Genomic DNA, 25,558 nt, shown 5'->3' on the forward strand with positions numbered 1-25,558 from the left:
GCGCATGCAGACTGCCGATTTTGGGCAGCCTTGTGCGCGCTGACCCCGGATTTTAATGGATACATGCAGCTACGCGCGTATCTATTAAAATCCGGCATACTCTTATTTGCGCCTGGTGCGCGAACAAAAGTACGCGCAGGCGTAGTTTTTAAAAATCTACCCCTTTTTGTTTGTTTTTCATTTTTGAGGTTTCTAATTATTTTGCTTTTTGTGTGTTTTTTGTTTTTGGGAAAGAGTGCATACTTTTATCAGTGTGCTCTGTTTGCAGATAGGGTGCACTGTTTGCTAATAGTGCGCCCTATTTGCAAATAGCATGCACTATTTAAAAATAGTATGCATTATTTCCCCAAAATGAAAAATTGACAAAGTTGTTTTTTTTTTAATTTTTTAAAAATTGTTAGTTTGTTTTGAAGCAATACCAAAATGGACTCGTGCATCTCATTTTACACTTTCATTTCAAATGAATGCACATCCCTGTCACTGCATTAGGAAGAATGCAAACTATGCAATAGATGTTGCAGCCACCTCTTTGCAGATGCTACTCCATACAGTGTTTACATATGTGTAATCCCCCACTGGCGGTCACCATCTGTGGCTGCAGGAGTGGGGAAAACACCCTTCTACAGCCCCAAAATAGATTAAACCAAAGTTCAGACCAGTGGGGACCTGAAAAACCTGGGGGGCCCAAGGGAAGACTTGCACTTAACAAGAAAAAAATACACTTAGTGCTGTTCCAAAGCAGAGAAACTAATGTATTACAAATGTATTACAAATATTCATAAAATCAGAGTCCAGACAAAAAGCAGGTAGATTAACAGTACAGAACAGAAAATTCAGCAGAAAAAAACTCGGCAACAGTTCTCCCAGTATGATTGCTTCTCAAACTACTCACATCCTCTTCCAGCTCCTCTGAAGAAAAACAATCCAGTGTTTCTTTGTCTCTCTCTCTCTCTCTCTGTAACTATGGGTTTCCTCAGGGAAAACTGCTGTCTCTTAGACCTTAGAGGTTGATTTTAAAAGTGTTGCTTGCATCCAAATGCCCACATCCAAGCGTAGATGGGCCGTGCGTGAGCAACACAGGTTTTTTAAAGTTGTGAAGTACTTGTGTATACACTTGTGAGTGCATCAAAAATAAGAGGGCGGGAAAAGAGCAGGGCCAGCAGTTATGCACGGAGCTCCAAATTTTAAAACTGGAGACTGCAGCACGCATCGGCTTGTTATCCGCGTACCTTTACTGCTGCTCTAGATGAGGAGTAAGTCTGTAGATGTCAAGTTTTAGGGTCTTAGAGGACAAGGTGATGGGTCTGGGTCAACTGGGGGGGGGATGTGCAGGACGAAGAACCAGAGGGATCTTGAAATTCTCGATATTAACTGGGCAAACTGGTGGACTAATTGGAAAAACGGAGTTGTCCCTCGCACAAGCTCGTTTTAAAATCCGCCTACATGTGCATGTAAAAGCCGGCAAAGTCCTAGGAAAGATACACAATGTACGTTTTCTTGAGCCATCTCATACTATTAGGTGCACACTTATGCATGGGAGTTGTGCTTTAAAACACACGCAAGCAAGTGCACGCATGATTTCAAATTGCAGCATATCTGCACTCACGCACTGATACCTGCTTGCATGGGCGCACACATGCTTAAATTAAAATTAGGCTGCTGGGGTCCTTATTCTCCCAGCTGGCACACAGTCAGTACTGGCAGAAACCTCTCCTTTATTCCTCCAGCCACCACAGCACTTCAGGCCTTTTGGTTCATGGGAACCTCAGCCCATCTCCTCTCGGCCCTTCTCCTAAGCTGCTACTCTAAAGTTCCAGATAATACCATCTCTCTCCCCTGTTCCTCATGGGAAGCACTTTTCTATCCCTCTCCCAGCCCATCCCCTTTGGGGAACGGAAACCCCTATCCTTCACTCCTATATCTCACACCTCACTGGCCTTGCTCTGAACCTTCCCCTGCTGGAAAATTCTTAGGGGCCACAACTCCATATCAACCGTGCTTTTCTCCATCTTTTTAGTATAGTGAGGATGGGTGCGAATGAACTGGGAGTCAGTGGCATTCTAAGTCTAATTTTGGTCTGCTTCCTCTCACAATAATGTGTCTCTGCTCTCGTCCTCGAATTTCGTTATTGGGCAGTGCAATCCAAACAGAGACCTTGTTTTCTCACCAAACAATTCTCTCTGTGAAACTCTGTATAACTTTTTTGATGATTCCACTTGAATGGGTGGAGCCAGTGATGTTTCTATCCCTGTCAACTCATTCATTCTCTTCGTGGGGAATGAGTTATTAGTTCAGCCATTTCCAACAGAGTTTAAAGACCAGTCTTCAGTAGTACTCAAGTAGTATCTCTGTTGGTTGTGGCTGAACTAATAACTCATTCCCCAGAAACAGAATGAACAAGTTGTGATCTTGCTGACAGGAATAGAAACATCACTTGCTCCAGAAAAAAATGACAGACAGAGAAGGAGATGTAAGATCTAACCTCCAGATGTTAAGCTCACTCCCTGTAGAAATTCCTGAACTAGCTTTAGCAGGATGAATCACCATGGATTTCTTGCAATATTCTTGGTAGATCCTGGGCTTGAGTACCATTAGATTGACTTCTGGTCCTACAACATGGAGACATTCCCTCTTCTCTTGGCTCCTATAGCATCTTCCCTCAGGGGTCCACACCACTCTATAACTATCTTCCCAGATTCTCTGGATGAAGGGAACATCCAGGATGCCCTTACTGTAGCACTGGCAACATTTTTTTCCTGGCAGAGGTTGAACACTTTCTCAGAAGCTGGTATAACTGATACCCCTTGGTCTGACCATAGGCCTCACATTTCCTGATATCTTCCAGAGTGGTATCCTACCCAAAACTGATTTCTCTCTCCTTCCAAAAGTGTCTCTGATGTGGTGGTGGGAATCCCCAAAACCACTGGAGATGGATCACAGGTAAGTAATGACTCATTGGCCCCATTCCCAGCTGATAGACTTGTTAGATAGACTAGTTTCCTTATGTGGTGAGGAAGTAACTAAAACAACATGGGCAGGATCCAGCACTATCAACAATTTCTGTTCCTTGCACCCTCTACTACACACTTGAAGCACAATGCTCTTCCTACAAAATTGATAGGTGATGGCAACCTTGTGAGTTCACTTAAACCAACAGCTTCAGAGCACTGGATAGTTGGTATCTCAAACTGATGAAAGCTAAGGGAGAGTTTCAGGTAACTAGCATCCTTTTCCTCATAGAGGTAAATATAGTAATGATAACCTTGAGCAGCATTGGCTGTTGTCACTGTATTGTGAGGCACTCCACATACTCAACATCACTGGTCATCCTGCTTCCAATTAAGGATAGGTGTACTTTACCCCTCATCTAGTGTAGTGGGTGGGGCTTGCATGTGCTGAAAACACTCCTCTGTCCTAAAGAAGGAAACAGATTGGTGATTTGGGCTGGATCTGCAACAGAGGCTTGGCTGTCCTCAGGGCATGATGGTGGATTGTAAAGTCCCACTCCAAACTGGACAGTATCCGATGCTGCTTTGATGCTGATATGCTTCTTGCAGGACACAGGAATCAGTGCTTCCTGATTGGTCAGCTCTTGCAACAGTAACACACCCAAATTCAAGATAACAGAGAACACCACACTCCATACCTGCTCTGCATGCTGAAACAGCTTGACAGTGCTCCTTTAGTGCAACAGATGATGACACAAAATACTTGCCATCTCTTCCATATCTTTCCTTTCGTCCATCTCTTTTTCTTCTTCTCTTCCTCAACTATGCATACTTCTGCCTTCTGTCCCATTCCTCTATTGCTCACCCTCTCTCTCCCTTTGACCCCATTCCTCTGTTGCGTCTGTCGCTGCTTGACGCCCTCACTCCACCCTCTCTACCTCTGTGGCGACTCCCTCCGGGTCTGATGGACGGCTGGCTGCCGCGACATCTCCATGCCGTCTCCCTCCGGTGTCCCCAGATCTGCTCGACATTGCAGATCCGCCATGTTTGCCTGATGACCTAGGGCGCACGCGCGTGCTCTGCTTAAAGTACCAGCAAGGGCGCGAACCTCAGGGGCATCCCCCCTGAGATGATGTCATCCGCTTCGAATATTTAAAGGTCTCTGATATCGCTGGCTAATCGAGTTAGCAAGGGCAAGGTATTCGTACTGGAACGCCTTACGGAAGGAGATTGTTACCCAATCTACTTTGCCTCCTCGGACTTACCAGGGGTACCCGCTCCTCGGGGGCCTCGTTCTTTTCTTTACTTTCAGATTACAGATAGGAACCGGTACTCGCTCCTCGAGGGCCCATGTTCCTGGACACTCTGAAGATTCTCTACTGCTTGGAAGCTATCGCTGCTACAAACAATTGTGAGTTACCATCGCTCTCTCAGAGCTTTCCCTGGAACCAGGTACTCGCTCCTCGAGGGCCTAAACCTTCCCAGCTCCTGACCTTCCTTGAGACCTTATGTGAGTTTTGTCATCTAGTTCTGTTCATGAACTCTGCCTACTCACTTTCTACAGTTTCTCAACAGCTCAGCCATCCTGGATCGCTGTTCCAGTACCTGAGGGACTACAGCCCTGCCGGGTATATCCAGCTCACTACTGCCACCTCTGGTGGTTTCAAAAACCTGTTTAATAAAAGAACTAAATGTGTGTCTGTCTCCATACTCAAGCCTAGCCGGTGGTCCCTCTCAGGATATCCTCCTGGGGGCGTGGTCATCTGCCATCGGCCCAGGGATCCACCCACAACTATTTCAGAACCCTAACATCCTCCTATCTCTCCCTACTCAGTTTGATGTCATTTCCTTTCCCCTAGGCTTGATCCCTGGTTTTCTACTCTCTCCTCTTCCTATATAACGCTGAGTCTTCCCACCTTCCTTGCTTCCCCCACCTAGGTCCTCAGAGCCCTTGCTCCTCTCTCCTCATTCCAACTCCAGAGCCTCATCATCCTTTCCCTCATGGTGTCACCTCTCCCCACCCAGAGCTCCTCCTCACTGATTCCATATGCTCCTTTCTCTCTCTCCTGCCCCGTCCAATACACCTCTCTATCTCACTCCCACCCCCCCCCCCCCACACACACTCACACTTATTACCTTTTGTACTTTATTTTTATTGCATTTAATTATATAAACAAGAGACCTTGTTACAGAAAAAAAACTGAGAGGATCAAAGAAAAATTATTCTAATTGAATCAAACACATAAAATTCCAAAAAGAAATAAACTCCTCTCATATTAAGGCAAATGAAGGGCTACAAGAGCAAAGGAGCATAACAAAAAGGTGATATATAAAAAGAAAACTGAGAGGACCAGCATTGCATTAACAATAAAGCCAAAACAGACACTAGCCGCTATTATCTTGGGCGTCTAAACAGGATCTTAATTGGGAGGGTTGGAAGTAAACATACGTCACATTACGATGGTTCAGCAAACATTTACATGGATACCGTAAAGTAAATTGTACCCACAATGCCAAGACTTCGGAACCCATAGCCCAAACCGTTTTCCTACGTTCCTGAGTTGCCCTGGTAATATCTGGATAGATCCAGATTTTCTGCGCATAAAATAAAGAGGTACTATTTCGGAAAAATAAAGTCTCAGAATAGAGTCCTGGTCTTGTCCAAATACAAAAGAAGCTAAAGGAATAGTTCTGTTAGACACTCCAAAAGTTCAGTTACATTTAAATTGTGATCTTGAGCTTGATTAGGTGCATTTTGTCTTGTTCCAGGTAATACATAGTAAGCCTTGGCAATAGGCAGGGTCGCCACAGATGAAATTTTGTGTTCTTCAGAAATATCTTTTAAAGAGCTCAATCAGGGAAATATAGTCCAAAATAGGAAAATTCAGAATGCATAGGTTCAAAAATCTTATTGAATTCTCAATATTTTATTTATTTTTTTTTTTCATGACTCATTTCATTCTGGACCAAATTAGCTTGTATATTTTGTATAGTGGTAACTTTCTAATCCAAATCATCTAGTTACTCTTTATGGGCAGAGATGGTAAATCTCAGAAAACTAACTACGTCGGTTAATATCAGAAGTCACATCTATCAGAGATTAAACAGATTTTTCGAGGGAAACCAAAGCAGTCCAAACAGATTCTAGCGTATTGTCTGCAGGTTTGCTCAAAGAAACTCTGTAAACAGTGCTCACCTGACCTGCAGCACTAGCATCTTGAGCTGCAAGACCTAAAGCAACTTCCCCCCTCTACCAAAGGCATCGAGGCTAGAAGCGAGGGACTTTTAAGTGCAGCTCCTTCCAGACCTGACGCACCCAACTCTCCCATTGGAGACAAACACTGCACTAGCCTCTCACTCCCCAGTCCCTCGAAATCAGACACGACCTGGATCGACCCCCCTCATGGGGATGCCAGGAAGCCAGCCCTTTGCTGATGATGTCATCAAATGGGAGGGGGGGGAAGAAATCTGGCACTCCGAGGCTCAAACAGATTTCATCCTCCAGCAGTGAAGCCGCACACCCAGCGGCCATCACCGCAACAGACCCTGCTCCCGGAGTAGACTGTGACGATGGGGGTAGGGAACCCTTCAATTTTCTGTGGTCTCAAATCAATCAAGGGAGAAGCTATGGAAAAAATCTCCCTGAGTTTAGCTTTTCATTTAGTATGAGGCATGTTAAACAGAGGCAAAAAGGAATAGTGGCAGCAGCAGAGCTCACACCCCTGCCTCTCAGGAAAGCGCCCACCCCTCCTTATTCTCTTTTTTACCCCCTTGCTCCCCTCCAGTCCTCTTTTCTCTTTCTCACCATATTCCTCCCTCTCACCCCTATCCAGTGTCTCTATACCACTCCCAGGTCCTCCTCCCTCTCTGGTCAGCAGGAGGATTGTGGTACTTTATCACTTGTCGCCTCTGCCAACTGCCCCATGAATCCAGCAGCCTTACAGTTTTTGAACCATATGGGACTCCTTACATCTCCCAAGAAATTAAAACACACGAGTCTGCCAAACTTATTGGGTAGTCAGCAGAGGCTACAAACAGTAAAGTACTGCACACTCCTCTTACAGGACCAGATTTTGGGTAACTGGTGCGCTGGGCAAAAAGCACCCCCCCCCCCCCCCCCCACTAATGTTGTCCCCCGGGCCTCTGTTCAGCCGCAGGGGGATGGGATCTGCTGTGACCATGCTGCCTTGGGATGGATGATGCTGGCAGTGCCCAGGGCGGCCCTTAGCTCATGGTGCCCCAGGCAACCACCTAGCTGGCTCACCCCAAAATCCAGCCCTGCCCCTTACCAGCCAGGGAAGGATGAAGGCAGACAAGAACAAAGGCCCAGGTTAGGATCATCGGGCAGGTCAGAAGTGAGGAGGAAAGAGAAATGGGGATGCAATTTGGGTGAGGAGTGGGGGTCAGAGAAAACAAAATGTGGATTGGGAAGCGTCTGCCCTGCCAGCTTGAAGGCTAAAATGCTAACATTTTCCAGACATTTTAGCTCTCCGTCTATCTTCCAGAAAATACTCCTAAACTTCTTACTGTGTAGAAACATCTAGACAGTTAATGGCAACCCTAAATCAATACAGTATCAAAATGGAGTCATTACAGACAAATAACTAGAAGGTCAGCAAAAATCTCCAAAAGTAGTGGAAACTAATAATTCTTGTAAACTAGTGGAACTAATAATTCTGCTCCTGAGCATGGAGGCACCCCGGGGAGGGCCACGGACCACGCAAGCCCCATGACCTCCTGGTGTTCCCAAATGAGGGGAGGGGAAATCAGAGTCTTTTCCAGGTCCTTAAGGTTTTGTTCTCTCAAGCACCAAAAAAAGCAAAAACCAATCTTCACACCATGCTGCTGTTCAAATATACACTCTTTACTATAAAACTGATGGCAGAGCAAAACACATAGTCCAAGCACAGTACACTTAGGGCAGCACACCACCGCAGTAACTCAAGCCAAAAAAATGACAAAAACGCAATTCACTCTCTTTCCAGAACACACTTCTTCCCCGCACATAAGCTCTTATGGGCAGTTATCGCTTTCACCCTGGACCCTCCCAGCATCTGGTGGGTAGATAAAATCTTTTCCTTCAGGCTCCTTGCTTCTTTCTCTTTCTCTCTCTTTCCTTTGGCGTCTCAAGCTGATTGTAGCTGAATCAATCTCTGACTCTGGTACGTCACTCTTCCTCTGGCACCTCCCAGTACCCCTCTTCCACAAATTCTCCAGGGAAATCTTCTCCTCCATTGGGCTACCGACTTCACTCAGGTATTCTTTCCCAGGCAGGATGTCCCTCCTCTGGCACCTCCAACTATACTCATCCCCAGCACTTCAAAACCCCCTACTCTTCTGGTCTTCCAGGAACTCCTATCCTAGAATCCTTCTCTGAGTCTTCACTGTGGAGAGACAGCCCCTATGGTGCCACTCTGTGTGGAGATGGCTCCAACCTCCAGCAACACTCCAGATCTTAGAAACTCTCTTAGGTTCTGTCCTCTAGCTTCTCTCCCCACACCAGTGGATGGAGGAGATTTTATACTCTCCTGACATCCATCCCATTGGGTAGTGGTGTTCCTCCTCAGCACACTGACATCACATGTAGGCAAGGTCTGGAGAGACCTCTGTCACACTGAGGGCACTCAGACCAGCTGAAGCCACATACTACATATTTGTAAGGGGCAGAGACATTTTCCTAGGGGCAGAAAATGCACTCCCCCCTGCATTCTTCTGGAGGGGATGTTTTTCCTATTGAACTTAATAATAGCATTTGGAGACAACAGTTTGGATATCTACTGCTTAAAACATCCACTTCCAGCAAAGATATTCTCCTTAGAAACCTGCATCTCAACAGTCAGACACCTTTACCGTTTTGATCTTAACAGTAGATCCAACGTCCCCCTAAAAATAAGGAAGTTAATTCATAAATTACAGCAGGCATATATAAGTTATTAATAACACTTAGGGGTGAATTTTAAAAATAGTAGCTTGCAATAAAAGGCCCATATACGCAAATATCTGAGCCGAGCGTGAGCAACTCATATTTTAAAATGGCTCAATTACATGTGTATATGCGTGTGCGTGAGCAATCCAACATGTGAGAAAAAGGGGCGGAGCTAGGGTGTGTCAGGGCATTATGTGGTGGGGGGGGGGTCAACATTTATACGCATAAATACAGATTTTAAATCCCTCGTCAGCCGCGCATGTCAGGCTGTTACCCACATTTATTTATTTCTGCTCTTGACGGGGTGTAAATCTAAGGAAAACTTGTTTTAGGCCTAAAAACGCTGGGTGAAGAGCCTGGATAAATTGGAGGGAGTGCAGGTTGATGGACCAGAGGAGTCTGGATGACCTAAGGATAGACTGGTGAAACTGGAGGACAATTTAAAACCTGCTTAGCTGCGCATGTTAAAGCCAACAAATTCCTAAGGAAGATACACAAATACTGTTTGCTCATGTAACTACTTAAAATTAAGAGTACACATATGTGCGTTAGGTGTATTTTAAATAATATGTGCGCACTTGCATGGATGATTTAAAATTCCTGCTTATGTGCATTCACACGCTCATTGTAAAGTTACCATCCCCACCGTGTGCTATGCTGATCGATTTTTTTTGTATGTTTATTATTACTTAATAAACAGTTTAAATATTAAAGTTACCATCCCTGTATTCAATAATACATAAGGCTGCTTAAGCATTCTCGATAGGTTAAAGTGAGGAAAATTCCAGCAATGGGAGACTCCAGGGGTGCAGAGTGTTGTTTGATTGATTTTCTGGTCCATCCCGAAAAGGATGGATCTCTGTCTAAAACTGATAATAGCTGTTTCCATAAGGCATTAGAGGGAGACACTGGCTGAGAGGAGCAACTAAGAGACAGAGAGGTGCTGTACCCTCCAGTCTCCCGGAGAGAGAAGGAGAGGTTTCCTTTCTGTCCTTTTGGAAGGACTTAATACTATTGCTGCTTATCACTTCTACTCCACAAATGCAGCACCGTACAAACTCACGTAAGAGTCAGTCCCAGCTCCATTGATTTGCATGGGTTCTCCTTGTCTGTGGTGTCTCAAGGTTGGAGTGGGTTGCTGGAGGGACCCAGCTGCAGCAGTTTTCTGGTCTGGCAGATGGTTTTCCCCTTGTCCATTGGGAAGGAAGGCCTGTCTGCGAGGCTGATTGCAACAACTATATCTACTGGATTAGGACCTGATTCATTAAAGCTTTTCTTCCCTTCTGTGTCTATGGGAAAACCTTGTTTTTTCAGAGAGCTCTGAAGATTTTACCATTTTTTTTTTTACGACTGTTTGCAGAGCTTACTGTTTTAGACCACAAATTAAACAGTTTTCTTATGTGTGCATTAAATCCAACTGTGCATTCAGTGAAACTAGACATCTATAACAGTAAGGAGAGATGGCAGCTGTAATGCAAGGTTCTCTTTTATGAGCCCTTTTATTGTAACCCTCATGGAGCACATTATCAAGGCAAGGAAAGTAATTAGAGCCAGCCACTTTACCTCACCATGGCTTTTATAGTCTTGCTAATCAGAAACAGTCACTCTTCCCTGTGCCAGGTAGTTGTGGATGTTCATGATGTACAAGCCCAGGCTCTGGTACTCAGAGCTGATGGATCACATGGCATCCATGCCCACTGATTTTCCCCTTTCCCCCCTCTTCCTTTGCCAAACTCATCCCAGCTCTGGGTAATCCGAACCTTGGCAGGAAAAACTCCCACAGAGATTCCCAGGGCAGAATACAATGATGGGAAAGGTGAGGGCAGGGAGACGGAGTTGTTATTTATAGGATGGCATTAAGCTCTTTGGCAGCAATTTCCTAGCACAAGATTCACAAACAGTCTTCTGCTGTCCGGTCCTCCCCCAGAGCTGCCCTGAATGTTTTCAACTAAGGATGTGAATTTGTTTAAAATGAATGTGACATTTGATATGAATAGGTCCCTTTTGTTTTATTGGTGGGGGTCCCCAGAACAAATGGGAACTATCCCATAAATGAAATATATTCTATTTGTTTCAATCGTTTTGTTCCCCATTCATTTCTATGGGCTATTGAAGTCTATGGGCCATAGGAATCTATGGGGAACAGATACACTGCATTAGAAAGTGCAACTATTGTAACTAAAGCAGCCAGCCCTTCCCTGTGAGTCATGTGTGATCTCACTGCATTGTCACAGCCTGGGAAGAACATGTTGTCAAGCAGATCACTAACAGAACATATCACAGTGAAACCTTTTACAATCCAGCCTGTCATTGCTCTCTGAATCCAGTGAAGCTGATCCTCAAGTATGAGCATGTGTGAGAAAGTACCGTGCAAAGTATACATGCCTTCCATAGAGTCGAGACATTGTATTGGAAAGACACAGTTTCTGTCTCTTGTAGTGTTTAGAAAAGTAGAATACTTTTATTCAACTTTATATAAAAAATACTTTTTGATTGCTGCTAGTCACTTCTGTACTGGTCTCACCCACTAAGCAGAGAGAGAGAGAGGAAGGCAGGCAGTGTCAGTCAGCAGTTGCACTTTGTTGCTGATTTTTTCTACCCTGAGGGTGAGTGCAGGCAGGGCCTGGGAGACAGTGGGGGAGTTGCAGTAGACCAGCAGTGCCAATACAGTGTTTTTTTTCCTCTTTTTGGGTAGACACTACAGCACCAATTCAGTCCAGTGAGGTGATCAATGTAAGAACATAAGAACATGCCATACTAGGTCAGACCAAGGGTCCATCAAGCCCAGCATCCTGTTTCCAACAGTGGCCAATCCAGGCCATAAGAACCTGGCAAGTACCCAAAAACTAAGTCTAATCCACTAGTAATAGCAGTGGCTGATTTCTAAGTCAACTTAATTAATAGCAGGTAATGGACTTCTCCTCCAAGAACTTATCCAATCCTTTTAAACACAGCTACACTAACTGCACTAACCACATCCTCTGGCAACAAATTCCAGAGTTTAATTGTACGTTGAGTGAAAAAAAAACTTTCTCCGATTAGTTTTAAATGTGCCACATGCTAACTTCATGGAGTGCCCCCTAGTCTTTCTATTATCTGAAAGAGTAAATAACCAATTCACATCTACCCATTCTAGACTTCCCATGATTTTAAACAGCTCTATCGTATCCCCCCTCAGCCGTCTCTTCTCCAAGCTGAAAAGTCCTAACCTCTTTAGTCTTTCCTCATAGGGGAGCTGTTCCATTCCCCTTATCATTTTGGTAGCCCTTCTCTGTACCTTCTCCATCACAATTATATCTTTTTTGAGATGCGGCGACCAGAATTGTACACAGTATTCAAGGTGCGGTCTCACCATGGAGCGATACAGAGGCATTATGACATTTTCTGTATTATTCACCATTCCATTTCTAATAATTCCCAACATTTTGTTTGCTTTTTTGACTGCCACAGCACACTGAACTGACAATTTCAATGTGTTATCCACTATGATGCCTAGATCTCTTTCTTGGGTAGTAGCACCTAATATGGGACCTAACATTGTGTAACTATAGCATGGGTTATTTTTCCCTATATGCATCACCTTGCACTTATCCACATTAAATTTCATCTGCCATTTGGATGCCCAATTTTCCAGTCTCACAAGGTCTTCCTACAATTTATCACAATCTGCTTGTGATTTAACTACTCTGAACAATTTTGTATCATCTGCAAATTTGATTACCTCACTTGTCGTATTTCTTTCCCGTGCACAGAGACTGCAGCAAGCAGAATACCAGCCTGTGAGCATTGTCTGTCTGTCTGTTCTCCACACTCACACAGAGCAGTACAGTCAGTGGTGTACACATAGTCAGTTACAGTACAACTAAAGAATACACTTCTACTATTATCCAAATCCCCAGTAGGCAGTGACAAGTTCCATTATGTCAGGGAAGGGCAAAGGCTGAAGGAAAAATGTTAGCAGAGGAGGTACTAAGACAAGGAGTCCCTCACCTAAACTGAAAAGGAACTTTTTCAAATCCGAAATAGAAGGAGAGACAGGCAGCTCCAGCTAGATGAAACTGAAATTTGGAGAGGATGTGACAGTGCCACCACCACCTATTTCTCTCCCTGTTGTTTGGAGATGAGAGAAAGGGTGGCAGACAGTAGCAGGGCAGTTGAGGTATCAGAAGTGCAAATCCCCAAACCAGCAGGATGCTCTTTCTTATGGGCCGATACAGTAAAATGCGCGGGATAGCCGGCGCTCTGAGGCGAGCACCCACTCTCCCGACGCACGCCCAGGCCACTCTCCTGGGCGCGCGATTCTCTATGCTAAAGAGGGCCCACAGTAATAAGGAGGCACTAGGGACACTAGCGTGTCCCTAGGCCTCCTTATTGGCAGAAGCGGCTGTCAGTGGGTTTGTCAGCCAACGCTTAATTTTACTGACTTCGGTTGTCAAACCCGCTGACAGCCACGGGTTCAGAAAACGGACGCCGGTAAAATTGAACATCCGTCTTCTAACCCGCGGGCTGATTTTTTAATTTTTTTTACAATTTTTTATTTATTTTTATTTTTGGGGCCTCTGACAATATTGCTATGATATTAAGTCGGAGGGTGTACAGAAAAGCAGTTTTTCTGCTTTTCTGTACACTTTCCTGGTGCCGGCCGAAATTAACGCCTGCCTTTGGGCAGGCGTTAATTTCTGAGAGTAAAATGTGTGGATTCTTATAACTACATCCCCTCTTACATCCCTCAGCTTCATTCACCTCCCCACTGCACTGCACCTCCCGCTGCACATTTTTACTTTCTGTATGGCGCGGGAATAACTAATAGGCTCATCAACATGCATTTGCGCTATTAGTTTTGGGGGGTTGGACACACGTTTTCCTCGCGCTATTATTACCCCTTACTGTATAAGGAGTAATAATAGCGCATCGAAAACGCGCGTCCAGATGGGGGCTAATGGTGTGCTCGGCCTGTTAGTTAGCACTGCCTCCATAATAGCATAGTGACGTCCAAGTTAACAGCAATAAAAGACCAATGGCCCATCAATCTACCCAGTCATTCGGGCTGCCAGTCTCACTTGAAAATCTAAGCACATAAAAGCCCTGGGGAGCATTTGGCTGGCTACTCCAGGGTGAGGTATATTTAGCCACTATCATCAGCCTTCCCTCTCTTCTTACCCGTTGTCATCCACTATTGGCCTGGGACACCAAAGGAAAATGCTGCTGACCTTGGTTGGAGGGAAGTTTGGAGACGGGGCTGTTTGAAGGGAAGAATCAGATGAAGGAGTGGTTTGAGGGTTGGATCAGCTGGAGAGGGATTAACTGTGGAGAGTAAGAGATGGGAAATGAAAGCAGGTTGACTAGGAGAAGTGAGAGAGGAGCTGGGGGGGTGAAAGGGGATAAACTGATGAAAAGGTGAGAGAAGGGTTGGAAGGGGGAGGGAGGCTGGGAGGTGGGAAAGAGGGGATGGAGGATGGTGGATGGAGTAAGAGGGAAGGCATGACAGAGGATCCATTTGTGGTTATAAGAAGCCCTGGGGTTAGAGGATCCGGTGGGGATGCTGAAAGGGGTGAGAGAGGGAGTGGGCTGGGGAGGTGAATGAAGCTGAGGGATGTAAGAGGGGATCAGCTGGAGAGGCAGAGGTTGAGCAAGGAGGTCCTCTGGAGGGGTTGGCGGTTGAGCTAGAATATCAGCTGGACTGTGGGGAGGGTGAAAGTGACTTTTGTTTGGTCATCCCTTGGGGTCATGTGAATTTTCAAGTGCTAAAACTGGGTCACACTGGCTAAACGTTTGGGAAGCCCTGTCTTAAACGATACTTTCAGATTCTTCCCTCTGAAAATGGGTAGAGATCCATTCTCTCTAAAGAATCCTCCTTTTCTCAGATTCTTCCCAGATGAATTAGAGCCTGAGTCCATGGTACCGAAGGCACTCAATTCCGAGAAGAAGAAAAATTGATTTTTACTCAGTCAAGGGGAAAAAACATAACAAGAGACAGGAAAGGTGGAAAAACTTCCTTTTCTCCCATATAAGGAGATAATCACTGAAAAAATACAACTCAAGGTTGAAACTCCTCTGCATCAGGTCATTGACTGATCTAGCCACGGGAGGTGAGATAGAGAGTAGCAGAATCTTCCCTACTCTGATCTAACGTTACAGAAGGACGCTTCTGTGAAGGGGTACCAAGGCTCTCGCAGGAAAAGTCTCCAAAAAGTGGCTTAAAGGAGTAAACAAGCCAAACTGAGTCAAAGGGTTAACACAAGAAGGGAAATAAAAAAAATCTAACAAAAGGCGCAGAACTCATTCACTGCAACCCAACTAAAATCCAACTCAGAATCACTAAGATGGTGGCAAGGGTTTAGATGCTATTAAAGCACACCATCTGCTGTTCCCTGTTGGAAGAGTCAAACCCAAATCTCTCTTCACTAAATTTCTCCAAACCTCCCCAGCTAGTTAATACACTCTTTTTGGTAAGGAACAGACGTTTCTTTAGTCTCTTATCTTGCTTTCATAAAAACTAACAGAGTCATGGCAAGCAACTGCTTCTTGGAGAAGTCTCCAAAAAATGGATGAAAGAACCCTTTGAACAAAACTTTTAAATTTAACAAAATTCCCTAACAGCGTGTTGAAAGGTGCTTAAAAAATCCAGGGCACAGGCCCACAGGTCCTTTCCATCCCCACCAGGGTTGCCAACTTTTCCATAGACCAGGACTGATCTGGGAGGGGGGGGGGGGCAACCTGACCCTCATATCATTTGTATAAATTGGCATAAATTTGCCACTACTGCCTCTGAACCTGGCTTCTCTCTCTTGTCCCTCTGTTTCTTCTATTCCAGCATCCCCATGACAATGGCAATGAACAATCTACCAATGGATCAACAGAACCATCAATGATGAATGATGCACTAATGAATCAACATGAAACACTATAAGAATGATGGAGCATAATCTGCAGATATATGCATTCCATTAACTGTGTGCACATATGTATATTATGGATGCATTGCTCATTTTTTCCAATGTTATAGAAATATTATGAGTGCATCAATCATCCATAGCCTTTATTGATCTCTTCTTAAGGAATTCTCACAGCTGTTTGAGGGACTCAAGAACAGTACAGTACAGAACACAGACACTTACATAAAGCTTTTGGCATACAGTGTTGTAGACATTTAAAAATTGTGCTAACTTTAATTTGATAAAACAAAACAAGCCAGTTTGTTATAGATCCCTACACAAAAATTGCATGCTATCAGAATTCTTCACCTCTGTCACACATGCAGAACACAGATGAACCCTCATCAAACAGAATAAAGAGACCATAATGTACAAATAGAAATATGCACACAAAAACTTGACTAGAAACAGCCAGATTCTGTATGCAGTGCATCAAGGGAAAAATGAAACATCACCATTCCACATAAAATATCAAACAAGAAAATCAAGAAATATAAAACATTATAATACTAAAATAATAATAAAAAATAATAAAATATTTCAAATCAGCTGATGATATCAATAATTAAAGCTCATACAAAAATGTTTAAAATTTTCCCAAACACAAATAAAATATTTCAAAACAGCAGACACATCAAATAACAGGCAATAATTAAAACAAATAAGGATTAAAAAATTCCCCAGTCTTCATAACTGAGAACAATGGTGTGGATGTAAGAGAATTTGGAAGTAGTATTGGTGGGAAAGACTATGGTGGGAAAGACTATAAGCTGAAAAGGAGAAAGAGCAAAAATGGAGACGTAACGTTTAAACAGCCGTGTAGGTGCACATGTACGCATGTAGGCTGGTTCATGCCAATGGACATGGCCATTTTAAAACATGGAAGTATATACAAGCATGATATAAAATAGGCTGTATGTGTTGCGTATACATGTGCTCGAACATGCTGCCTGTACTGCATAAATGGGATATTAATAGATAAGCTTGCCAATGCAATTACCAGTTGTGTCCGTCGGTGCTCGGTGCCCTCTCTCCACACTCCTTACCTCTCTGGCACCTCCCTCTCCGTCCGCGGGAAGACTGGTTACTGCGGCGTTCTTCTGCCACTTGTCCTTGGGCGTTCCCGGACCAGCTCGACGCTGTAATCGCCATGTTTCCTGGAGGCCTAGGGGTGCGCGCATGGCGCAGCCCCGATTGAAATACCGGCATTGGTGTGAACCTCGGGGGCGTCCCCCGAAGATGTCGTCACCCGCTATGGATATTTAAGGTCTCAGAATTTGCTAACACATCGAGTTAGCAAGGGGTTTCGCTACCTAAGCAACTCTGCCTCCTTGGACTTACCAGAGGTACCCGCTCCTCGGGGGCCTCATGCTCTCTTTGTTTTTTCAGGTGACAGTCTGGAACCGGTACTCGCTCCTCAAGGGCCCTGATCCCAGACTCGCTTCGTATACTCCTCTGCCTGGAAGTCTTCGCTACCAATTATATCAGCTACATCAGTGAGTTACCATCATTCTGTCTGAGCTGTCCCTGGAACCAGGTACTCGCTCCTCAAGGGCCTATACTTTCCAGTTCCTGGGCTTCATTGGGACATTGTGTGAATGTTACCATCTGCATACCCTGCCTACTCACTATATCTCAGTCTCTCTTCAGCTCAGCCTCCAGGGATCGCTGTTCCAGTATCTGAGGGACTACAGCCCAGCCGGGCTTACCAGCTCACTACTGCCATCTCTGGTGGTTCAGTATACTGTCTAATAAAAGAACTAGTGTGTGTTTGTCTCCTAACTCTGAGCCTGACCGGTGGTCCCACTTGGGATCATCCCCCCGGGGGCATGGTCATCTGCCACTGGTCCAAGGATCCACCCTCAACTCTCATATATACAACAGATTGCTACTCCCATCAGGCGACAGATCAATAACAGATTGCCAACTCCAGCAACTCGTATAATAACACCAGTTTCTCCAATTCATTCCCAGTCTCCCAAGTAAAGGATAGGACTTTCTAACAACCCAGTTAGATAGCCTCCCTTTTACCCTGTTAACCCCAACCCTTAAACCCCTGCAGACTAGCATAATTTTTTTTTTGCCATCTATAACAGAAGTAAGGTTATGTGGGAGGGGACCCGGGCGTGCTCTTGTGAGCATAAATACGCGCTGGTTTTATTAAAAAATCCAGGAACAGCCATGCCCCACCCAAACCATGCCCCCTTTTTCAAACAGAAGGTTTTGTGTGCGTACTGGGAGATGCATGCGTACTTGCGCACCTTTTAAAATCCACGCAACGCGCACTGGCCCAACATCTGCGTGAATATCCCGGCTTTGGTGCGCATAGAGCTTTTAAAATTCGCCTTATTGTGAGCACCTCGCTACGTTTCAGCTTCTTGAAATATATTGTTTAAGAAGCAAAGCAGTTTTTTTTACTCTGTTACCTTGCTTTCTGAAAAAAAACAAAAAACAAAAAATAATAAGGTCAGGATAAGCAACTGCTTCCTGGACAAGTCTCCAGCAAATGCAAGAAAGAATCCCTTGAACAAAACTTTTAAATATAACAAAATTCCCAGATTAAGCAACCAGACACCCAAATCAACAAGATTAATGCAACTGCTCCAAGGGACAATCCTCGAGCAAAGTCTTTTTCACTTCATAGTCTCTTTTCTTTTCCAGTTATTTATTCTGTGCTCCTATATTCCCTGGCTCTTCTCCTTTATTTACTTTTCTGTCCTTATCTTGTTCTTTTCCGTTTAGAATAATATGCGTAACTTATATGTCATCTCTGTGTATTTTACTGCTGGAGGATTTACTGATTCAGGGATAACTGTTTCAGTCATTTGTTAAAAAAGTAGGATAAAGTAAATCAAGAAAGAAATTAGTCTACCAGACTGCATCAAGATAAGAATAATCTGTACAAATAAAAAGCATATGATCTTGTGGGCCTTAAGCCAATATGTTTTCTCCATTATTTTCTCCTCGTATATTCTTATGGCAAAAGATCCTTTAGGGGTTGATTCAATTTTTGACACAGATTTGAGGATGTCTCTTATGACAGTTATTTTACCTGTATGAGATTCCCAACCACAAAGGGGTCAATTTACTCAACCTTGAAATGTAGCAAAATTTATGGACAAAGGTTATTTGGTCACTTCAGTGAATAAAAATAAGCGTATCCTACGTTGGGGAAAGGCAGTAAAGAGGTTCTGCATATTCTAGGAAAGACCAAATAAATCCCTCCCCCCATGAAACAGGTAAAAGGCTAGCCCGTGATTTTCAAGCACCTCATACATGATCAAGTTCATTACTGTGTAGATAAGTCTAATTAACTCTTTTCAAATATGAAGAGTCGCTCGCCTGACAGAAACAACATCTGGTTTAGGCTGGAAGAAGCACACCGACTATGATCACTGTGTGATCTCAGTAAGAAGAAAGTTAAAGAAGTCAAAAACACTTGCCTGCTTGATGGAATAATCTCAGCGCACAGAGGGCCTGATTCACTAATCTTTTTTCCTATAAACACAGAATAGGGAAAAGAAAAAAAAAGCCTTGAATCATCAGGCCCATAAATGCCAAGAACACAGATTTCTTGAGCAAATCTCAGAAAGCAAGATGTTGCCAACTGATTTCATGCAGAGTACAAGCCAAGTCAGTTCTGGTCTTACCCCATTCTATCTGAGGGCCTCTAGTCTTGTTTTCTTGGAGAAATTGGAACTATAAGTAATCCCTAGATAGAATGGGGTAAAACCAGGACTGGCTCAGCCTACACAAATTATATGGAGACAGCGAGTAACATTGGCTGCACTGTGCATCAGACTTAGGGTCTAAATTTTAAAGTTTTTCCCTATCAGTCCAAAAAATGAGCAAACATTGCATAAATCAGGTCTCTAGCATACCTATTTTTATTGCAAACACATGATATAGTGCACCTATATGAGCCTTGATCCGTGGACTTCATTGTGTGCTTTGAGTTTCTTACTGTTGATAAAGAATAAAGAGTACATTCGTACATGTACGCCTCTCAAGATAAAGTTTAGTAGATGAGAGAAACCAAATTGGAAATGTGCCATACCACTGTCTGGACATAAAACAGAAGAAGGTTAAAGTACATACTAGAACTGAAGCATGACACAATGACTTGAAGCATGTGAAGTGATGATCTTCAGGAGTTGGCAGAAAGAAAAGCTTTTAGTTTATATATGCTTGCTTTCCTTCCCACACTCTAAAGAAAATCTTGTCTGTGAGATGCATCCTCTAACCTTTTTTTTTTTGGCCCAGCAATTTACTCTTGCTCCTTTGAGCTTGCAGCTCTGCTGGGCTATGGTTTAATAAACCTTCAATTGCAACTGCCATTTCATAGACCCTTCTCCCATTTAGGCCACCCATTGCCACATCAGTCCTCAGGCAAGTTCTACAGGCCATAACTTCCTCCAGATCTCAGTATGTAAGCACCCTGAGTCTAACCAGTAGGTATTGCTGTTCTGTTCTGTACTAGTTTATTTTAGTTTTTATATATCACCTTGTTCCCTAAGAACCAGAACAGTTTACTTCCTAGTAACAATAAATATACAGCAGTACAACATAATATAAAATATATAGCAATAAATAAAGCATCAGTAATACTGATCTACTCCCTCCCCTACTCTCACTAGGAAAGTGTCAAGCCATATCACACACTTCCCACCCAAAATACATTACTTTGCATATAAAATATCAAAACAAAATATACAGTAATAAAGCATAATAAAATATCAGAAAACATCATTAACCCTAAAATGTACAATAAAATCACTATTAAATAATACCACAGCAAATCAGCTCAACCATACCCAAACATCCAGTATCTCAAAATGAAACTGAAAATAATGTTCTTTAATGTGACATAGGACAAAGCTTCTGTTGTGTGATGGTTGAGACTCCCTCCATGCAGCGACTGTGAAAGCTACTTCTGCAGCACCACTAGCCCTGCCAGCCCAAATACAGAAGCCAGGTGGAGGAATCCAACCCATGTTTCCAGCATAGCAGTGCACTGCATGCACCATGAGCAACCAGCTCAAACCCTTCCTCTAACCTTTATTTGTTAGCAATGTGCTCGGTTTTTATTTCACTCACTTTGTATTGCATGACAACATTTGCCATATTTTTTCTTTTTTTTTCCAAAATACTTTTTATTGTAATTTTAAAACAGAGGTTTGCATCCAGAAAAACAAGTCACAACAAAGAAATGTTTGCCGGCACAAGCCACTTAGTTACGACATAATATGTGCAGTGTAACATGGCATACAAACTCAAGTGACAGCCAAACAGAGGTAACGGCATCAGGACTTGAAACTACACAAATGCAAGAATGCAGCCCCTGTTTGGATAAAGACAGACACCCCATTTGCACTTCATTCCACCAAACACCCACCCATGTGTATACACTCTCTCACATACAGCAACCATACCCTAGAATATCTGCCCCCCCCCCCCCCCCCCCGCAAGAGACCAAGCGAGATTCCCCAGTACAAACATTTCTATGAAACACATTGCTCTGCGAGCAACCTTTCCCTGTGGATACAGGATGTAACACTAAAGAAGTACAACTTCAAAGGCTCACTACAAGGAAGTAGGTGGTGCAAAGAGCCATGTGCACAGGAGTTTTAATACCATTGAGTGGTGTAGCCAGTAGTGAGCAAGCTAGTCTGAATATCCAAGGGCAAAAGCATAAAATAGATACCCCAGCATTTACAGTACAGTTTACTTGACTTTACGAGTCCCCACAATACTGTCCATCCATTCCATTTGCATAGTTAGTGCCATCCGTTGATGTCATGCTATGAGATTTGGCGGTGTTGACGGTTTGATCCAAACAGCTAAAATGGTATGGCAGGCCAAAAGGATTGTGATGCGCCCAAAATGGGTGATAGCTGATGGGATGGCTGCTGGGCGAGAGAGAGAGCTCCGAGAAGAATTGGGCTCGCCTTTATGGCCAGCATACCAGTAATTTTGGCGAGTATGTCGAGGATTTCTGCCCAAAAGGTCACCAGCGTCGAGCACTCTAGAAGCCGGTGAACCAGGATGCCATCTGTCCTGCCACATTTGATGCAGAGAGGGGAGTGGATACAGCCCATCCAAAATCTCCTGACATCGTCACATATGATGTCATGTAGAATTCAAAATTGCAATTCCCAGAGGCTTGAATCGGAGATATGAGAGTAGATTGCAGTAAAGCAGCTCTGAAGATATTTTTCTATTAAGGGTTCACCCAAGCAAGAAGACCAGTACTTAGTGAGAGCAGGCAAACAATTTTGTCTCCGGGAGCTCTTCCCGAGCTTATTCCACCCTGCAGTCGAATTTGAGACACGAAGATGAGTGTTGCAAAAGCAAGTTTCGCTGTGAAGGCTTCGGCCGACTAGTGAAGAGATTGTAGATAATGCCTGGCTTGTAAATATGCGAAGAAATGGCGGGGGGAGATTTGAAAAGTCTGGCTTAGAGAGTGGAACGACTGCACCACAGAAGAGTCCTTTTCATAGAGATGATAAATAAAAACTGTTATGATCCTGCTCGCAGAGCCCATCCCTTGAGCAGGCCTCTCCACTCACCTGCCCGCTGCCGTTGACTGTCTCTGCGGCAGGCTGCCACTGACACCGTCCCTCACGCGGCCCAGAGGCCGATGACCAAGTTCCTTTCTGTGCGAGCTGGAGGCCGCTGCTGTCACTGGTCCTTCCCGGCAGGCGGAGCCCGCCTGATGTCTTCTGCTCTCGCGGCAGGGAGCCGCTGTTGCCGAGCCTTCCCATGGTGGGGAGCTGCCGCTGCCGGCCTGGCTTCTCACCCAGCAGGATGCCGCCAATGACTCCTGCTCTTCGGACCCTCCTCTAGGTGCGTGGCCACACCTCTTCACCAGATTTAAAGGGACAGCAGTGGGAAAAGCCTGCAGCCCCACTGGAAGCAAGCCTTCACTCAACTTCCTGCTTCAGCTCTATAAAAGGGCTCAGTTCCTGATCCTCAGGGCCTTTGGATCCAGAATTCACAGGTGTCTGTGTTCCTCTTCGGGTCAAGGTCCTCCATGGTCTTCATTTGTCTAGACGGCTCTTCGTTCCATGTTTCTGGTCTCCTTATCCTGATGTCAGTGAGGGCAAAAGTAGCGTCGGCGCCATTTTGAATATTGGCAATACAGCCCGCGTGCAGGAGGTCGCTCCCGGACCCCCGCTGGACTTTTGGAAAGTCTTGTGGGGGTCAGGAGGCCCCCCCAAGGTGGCCAAAAGTCCATGGGGGTCCAGCGGGGGTCCGGGAGCGATCTCCTGCACTCGTGACGTCGTGTGACAGGAACCAAAATGGCACCGGCGCTACCTTTGCCCTGTCATATGGTAAGGGCAAAGGGCCACCGGCGCCATTTCTTTTAACGCAGCCATGGCCCGAGAGCGGGAGATCGCGCCGGGACACCCCCCCCCCCACACACACACTGGACCCCAGGTAATTTAAAATATTTTGGGGGGCTTCGGGAGGGTGGGGGATTTATTTTAAAGGGTCGGGGTGGGTTTTAGGGTGCCGGTTTTCCCGCCCTCCCCCGATTTACGATTTTTTGATGATAAATCGGGGGAATTGTTATTGTATCGCGGCTCTAACGATTTTTGACGATTTAAAATATATCTGACGATTGTTTGAAATCGTCAAAAAACGATTCACATCCCTACCAAGCAGTGTCGGTCATGTGCCACATATGCTGTAACTGCAGTGATTTTAGTAGCCCAGTAAGGTGGAGAATCTCTGCATTGCATTGTTTGTTAATTTTTGCAACAGAGGCCTCGCATTACCACTTTTCCAGCTTCCCATAAAGTCGCTGATGTGACTTCAGGTGTGACATTCAATGCAACATCTTCCTCCCAGCATTTACTCAGATAAGTATGAAAAGTCTTATCAAAAAAGAGATCAGGTCACATGCGCCAAGAGAAAGGAGCGTGTGGGGAGCAGCCTACTTCCAAGCTAATGGAAACTGGGGCATGATCAGAGATGGACATTACTCCAATAGCAGCAGATGTCATCCGCGAGAAAAGGGTGCATGAGAGCAGCATGTAGTCCAGCCTGGAGTACGAATGTTGCAGGTGTAAGTAAAAAGTGAGAGTAAAAAGTCCTGTTCCCTGGGATGAAACACCCTCCAGGTGTCTATCAGATTTAGCTCCTGAGCAACAAAATTTACGCCCATGTATTGGTCTTTTTGGTCTATCAATTTGGCAGGTTTATAGTCACGCTCCTTATCCATAACTGTATTGAAGTCACCCCCTACCACCAATTGATACCCATGTAGGTCCGCCAATAACCCGACTATATGTGTAAAAAAGCAATGGGAGTATGCATTAGGGGCATAAACATTACAGAATGCTAATTTCTGTTGGTAGAGCGTCCCCGCAGCAATGATACAGCGCCCTTCCAGATCTTGCCAGGATCTTTCTAATTGAAAAGGTAATTGTTTATGAAACAGAATTGCCACCCCCTGCTTCCTGGATGTAAAAGAGGAATAGAGACATTGGCCCACCTATTCCCTTTTAAGCTTCGCATGTTCAGAGTTCGACAGACGTGTTTCCTGTAAAAACACCATCTGAGATTGCAATCAGCGGAACATAGTTAACCACTTTCTCCATTTTATGGGAGAGTGAATACCATCCACGTTTAACGATGTGACTTTAACCCCCACCATCCCTAACAGTGGATGCGAAAGGCAATGGGGCCCAAATTGGGCTCCCAAAGTAAACTGAAAGTAGTGGTTCGGGGCCTCCCAGCCTAAACCCCGAAACCTGTATTGTGCCAACCCATTCATAGCAAACTTTGTCCACATGATAGTCCCCACTTGGTCTCTTGCCCTTACCCCATTGCGACCCCCCACCCCCCAACAAATCACATTCATAACCCAACGCAAGCTCATTCATCCAACACACATTTCTCATCACAGATACCATCTTAAGAACATAAGAACATAAAAAATGCCATGCTGGGTCAGACCAAGGGTCCATCAAGCCCAGCACCCTGTTTCCAACAGAGGCCAAACCAGGCCACAAGAACCTGGCAATTACCCAAACACTAAGAAGATCCCAAGCTACTGATGCAATTAATAGCAGTGGCTATTCCCTAACTAAACTGGATTAATAACCGTTAATGGACTTCTCCTCCAAGAACTTATCCAAACCTTTTTTGAACCCAGCTACACTAACTGCACTTACCACATCCTCTGGCAACAAATTCCAGAGCTTTATTGTGCATTGAATGAAAAATAATTTTCTCCCATTAGTCTTAAATGTGTTACTTGCTAACTTCATGGAATGCCCCCTAGTCCTTCTATTATTCGAAAGTGTAAATAACTGATTCACATCTACTCGTTCAAGACCTCTCATGATCTTAAAGACCTCTATCATATCCCCCCTCAGCCGTCTCTTCTCCAAGCTGAACAGCCCTAACCTCTTCAGCCTTTCCTCATAGGGGAGCTGTTCCATCCCCTTTATCATTTTCTTTGCCCTTCTCTGTACCTTCTCCATCGCAATTATATCTTTTTTGAGATGCGGTGACCAGAATTGTACACAGTATTCAAGGTGCGGTCTCACCATGGAGCGATTTAGAGGCATTATGACATTTTCTGTTTTATTAACCATTCCCTTCCTAATAATTCCCACCATTCTGTTTGCTTTTTTGACTGCTGCATCACACTGAGCTGACGATTTTAAAGTATTATCCACTATGATGCCTAGATCTTTTTCCTGGGTGGTAGTTCCTAATATGGAACCTAACATCGT

Source organism: Rhinatrema bivittatum, chromosome 7, assembly GCF_901001135.1.
Source record: "Rhinatrema bivittatum chromosome 7, aRhiBiv1.1, whole genome shotgun sequence".
Lineage (NCBI taxonomy): Eukaryota > Metazoa > Chordata > Amphibia > Gymnophiona > Rhinatrematidae > Rhinatrema > Rhinatrema bivittatum.